Source organism: Heterocephalus glaber, unplaced genomic scaffold, assembly GCF_053883595.1.
Source record: "Heterocephalus glaber isolate CG9 unplaced genomic scaffold, H.glaber_assembly_v1.0 deba00001687, whole genome shotgun sequence".
Classification (NCBI taxonomy): Eukaryota; Metazoa; Chordata; class Mammalia; order Rodentia; family Bathyergidae; genus Heterocephalus; species Heterocephalus glaber.
This window is the reverse complement of record NW_028258412.1, coordinates 234,046-239,012: the sequence shown is the minus strand read 5'-3', so window position 1 is coordinate 239,012 and position 4,967 is coordinate 234,046. Positions and strand designations below refer to the sequence as shown.

The window sequence follows — 4,967 nt, the reverse complement described above, 5'->3', positions numbered from 1 at the left end:
GCTTACTGGCTATTTATCATCTTCTTGTGTCTACTTTTTAATTGGGTTGTCTATTAATGAGCTCTAAGTTCGTTATATATTCTGGTCTTAGGTTATATGTATTATAAATATGGTCTCTTTAAGGACTACTTTTCATTTTCTTAACGATGTCATTTAAAGTTCTAAATTTTGATGGAATCTCATTTATCAATTTCTTTCTTTTATACATCATGTTTTTTGTATCCTAGGAAATTCTTGCCTACCCTAAATTCATGAACATTTTCCCTTATAATTTCTTCTTAAAGTTTTATAGTTTTAGTCTTTCATATTTAGGTTCATAGATCCTTTCAACTTATCTTTATGTATGGACAAAAAGGGTTGAGGTTAATTTTTTACATACAGATAACAGGTGTTCTAGTACCATTTGCTGAAAACACTATCTTTTCCTCTGCTGTTGAATTGAGTTTATGTTCTATAAAATGTTAATGTTAAATAATCTTTCAAAACTCAGTAGACCATATATGTGTGGTTCTATTTCTAGATTCTCTGTTTTATTCCATTGATCTATATGTCTTTCCTTATGCCAACACTGCCTTGATTACTGTAGCTTTAGAGGAAGTCTTAAAATTAGGTAATAAATGTCTTCCAACACTGTTTATTTTTTTCTTTTTACTTTTCTTGGTCCTTTGTACTCCTACATAACTTTTAAATTTCAACATCCAATTCTTCATTTATAACAAGTATACATATATATACTTTGTGTTTCTTAATCCTGCTAAATTCAAATACAACTTTTAGGGGCTCCTGGAGATTTCTTAGTATTTTCTCTGTAGATGATCATTTCATCTACATATAAAGATTTTACTTATACCTTGCCAATCGTATGCTAATTGTGTCTTTTTATTTCCAGACTATTTTGGTTTGGGCCTGTTTCAAAGTTTAATGAACAGATGAAGAGTAAGCATATCTGCCCTTGTTCCCCACCTTAGGGAGAAAGCATTATATCTTCTCCATTCATATAAGGCATTTTTGCTGAAGTACGGAGTACATGTCTTATCTGTTGAGAAGGTTCTGTTCTACTTCTAGTCTCCTGATAGCTTTTACCATGAATAGCTGTAGAATTTAGTCAAATATTTTTTCTGCAACTAGCGACAGGATCGTATGGCTTTTTCCTTTCCTCTGTTAAAATGATGACTTTTGGGGGTGGATCTTCCAATGCTGAACCAATACTGCCATCCCTATAATAAAACCACTTTCTACATACTGCCAGATCTGACTTCTAATAGTTTGTTTTGTTAAACAAATTTCTATCTATGTTCATACTTTTTTCTTCTATTATCTTTATCCAGTTTTAATATTAACACAATGTTGATTTCCTAAAATGAGGAGAGAAGTGTTCCTTCTTTTTTCTGCTTTAAATGTTTGATATAATTCATCAGTTAAAATGTATATGAGCCTGTTTTTGTCATATGGGTAGGTTTTCAAGATAGGAATATACTTTCTTTAATAGGTGCTATTCAAATTTTATATTTCCTCCAGAGTCAGTTTCATTAATTTATCTTCCAAGGTACTTCTTAGAAGTTGTCAAATTTATTTCAAAACGGATTTTTGTAATATGCTTTCTATATCCTTTAAAATTCTGTAAAATCTGTGGTAATGTCCTCTAAATTTTGATATTGCAATTTTAAAAATCTGTAATTGATATTGTGTAATAGGAAGAAAAGGTCTAAAGGAGTAGGGGAAGTGGGAGGGGTTGGGGAAAGGAAAGAAGGGAAAAGAAAAAATATGAGAAAAGGAGAAAAAATGGAAACAAAGTCTTTGCAAGTAGGGAAGGGTGGAGGGGGTGAAGGGAGGGCAGGGGAAGGGGGAAAGAATAAGAACCAAGATACATCATGTAAAGGTACAAGATCCCAATGATGAATGTAATTGTATTTTATACCTAAAATGTACCAATAAATTTAATGGGGAAAAAAAAAACCCTTGTATTACCACTTTTTTTTGGTACCAGGAATCAAACTCGGGACCTTGCACTTGCAAGGCAGGTGGTGGTACCACTGAACTAAGTAAGTCCTCAGCCCCAAAACACCTTTTATTTATGGTCAACTGATTTTCTGTAAGAATGCCAAAACAATTCAATGAGGAAAGAAATCTTTCAGCAAATGATACTAGGAAAATGGATGTCCACAGGCAAAAGAATTAAGTTGAACATCTTCTTTACACCTTACAGAAAAAATAACTCCAAATGAATCATAGACCTAACTTTTATTTTTTCAGTCCTGGGGATTGAACCCAGAGTTTCATGCATGCTAGACAAGCATTCTTAGACTTAGCCTAGATTTAACTTTTAGAAAAAAACATAAAGGTTGGGCCGGGGATTTGGCTTAGTGGTTCCACTGCCTGCCTTGCAAGTGCAAGGTCCCAAGTTTGATCCCTGGTATCAAAAAACATTTTTTAAATAAGGTAAATCTTTCTGTTCTTTAATTAGGCATTGTCTTCTCAGATATGATAAAATTGTGGAGCAGCTTTGGAAGACAATTTGACAGTTTCTCAAAATGTTAAACAACAGTTACTTGGTCCAGTAATTCTACATCTAGATGTATACTCAAGAGAAATGACAGTGTATGTGGTAACTTGTACACAGATGTCTGTAGCAGCATTACTCACAATACCCAAAGTATGTGAGCAGCCCAAATATCCATGGTTAAGCAAAATGTAATATAGCCAAAGAAATGAATATTATTCAGCAATGAAAAGGGATGAATGGTACAGGGTACAGCATAGATGAACCTAGAAAATATGCTAAGTTGAAGTTGGGCACAAAAGCTCTTAAGTTGCATTTATATAAAATATGCAGAGTAGCTTATCTATATTATAAATAAAGTAGTTTAGTGGCTATTATAGGGCTGGGCAGGTAAGGTGGGTAATGAGGACTGACTGGAAAGTAACTACTTAAAATCCCAGCACTCTGGGAAGCTGAGGCAGGAAGATTACGATTTGGAGCTCAGTCTGGTCAATTTAGCAACTTAGTGATGAATCTCAAGAAAATTAAACAAAGGATCACCATGATTCATCAGTTCCAATTCTGGATGTATATTCAAAAGAACTGAAGGCAGGGTCTTGAAGAGATATTTGAACACCAATATTTGTAGTGGCATTAATCACAATAGCCAAGATAGGGACAATGCCCATGTCTCTCAGTGGATAAACACAATACGGTATATACATGTCATGGAACATTAGCCTTCAGAAAGAAGGAAATTCTGACACCTGTTATAACATAAGTAAATCTAAGTGAAATAAGCCAGTCACGAAAGGCAAATACACTATTCTATTTTTTACAAGTGTTGGTTAGGGTTAGAGGGACAGGATCAATAGGAAAAACATGTGCTGTGTAATTCTGTGAGGGGCTGTACTAAGCAGGCTTACAAAGTCAGAGGCACGAGATTCCACAGTGACAATCTGCACACTGCAGAACCAGAAGATTCAGTAGCTGCTCAATCCAAGAAGATAGAAGCTTCAGAATAAGAGGGATCAAAGATACAGTGCCAATCTGAGGTCAGGCCCCAGAAGCTCCTAGAGAGTCTCTGCTGAGTCTGCATTGGAAGGCTGACTGGAGACTGATGTTCAAAGGAAACAGAGGCAAAAGACACACCCATACAAACTGGAGCTCATCAAAATCCTGCCAATTTCTTTCTTCTCTTCTCTCTTTTTTCTTTATTCCCTCAGGCTACAAGACTATTGATTGGTGTCATCCACAGCTGGGGTAGGTCTTCTCCCCTCAGTTGCTGACCTACAAGCCAGTCATCTCTGGAAACACCCCACAGACACACCTAGAACTGTGCTTGACTAATATGCTAGATGCTTCTTAATTCAGTAAAGCTGACATATGATTAATGGTTACAGTGAGGTCTTTAGGAGTAGTCAAAATCACACACACAAAAAAAATAGAGAGGTGATTGCCAGGGGCTGGAGGAAGAGGAGAAAAGGAAGTTGCTTAATAGGTCCAGTTTCCATTTTGCAAGATGAAAAAGTTCTGAAGATTGGTTGTACAACAGTGTCAGTACACTTAACTCTACCTCAAGGACACTTGAAAGTGCTTAAGATGCTAAATTTTATGGTATTTGTATTTTGCTACATTTTAAAATAAAAAAGACACTAAAAGTCACAAACATTAAAAAAGAAAACTCCTAAAAGGAAATCTGGTCCAGATAATTTGCCTGAAAAATCTACAAAACATTTACAAAGAATTAACACTGATTTTACATAATACTTTCTAGGAAACACAAGAGGAGGGAACACTTCCCAACTCATTCTATGAAGCCAATATAACTTAGATACCAAAAGTAGATAAAGACAGTGGGAAAAAAAGAAGAAAATTATAGAATATCTCACATGAATTTAGATGCAAACATTCTTAACAAAATTTTAGACTACACTTGATCTTAGCCAAAAGGCCGAGAAGTGATAACAAAATTTTATAAAATAGGTTCAACCATATATAAAAATCATTTTCCACCACATCAAGTGGGATTCATTTCAGGTATGTTAAGTTGGTTTAATATTCAAGAATAAGCCAAGTGTGGTGGTGCAGGCCTGTAATCCCAGCGTTTTGGGAGGCTGAGGCAAGAGGATCTCAGGTTTGAGTCCTTAAGGAACTTAGCAAGACCCTATCTCAAAATAAGAAATAAAGAGGGCTGAGGATTTCAGTGCAAAGGCTCTGGTTCAATCCTCAATACTGAAAAATATCAATCAATGTGAACTAAAGAAGAAAAATTACATGACTGTATCAATTGACCAAAGAAGCATTTAACAAAATTCAACACCTAGTAAAGCTCTCACTAAAAGTAGAGAGACACTTCCTCAACTTGATAAAGGACTTTTACAAAAAAATCTACAGCTAACAGTATACATACTGTCACAAGACTGAACACATACTTTCCTTCAAAGACTGGGGTGATGGTAGAAATTCTGCTTTCACCTTTCACTGC

The 4,967-nt window shown here is 35.1% G+C and overlaps 1 pseudogene; it reads right to left on the bottom strand.

The window, feature by feature from the left end:
• Positions 1 to 4,371: 4,371 nt before the first annotated feature.
• On the bottom strand, positions 4,372 to 4,445 carry LOC147821924 (U2 spliceosomal RNA; annotated as a pseudogene).
• Between the last annotated feature and the right edge of the window lie 522 nt (positions 4,446 to 4,967).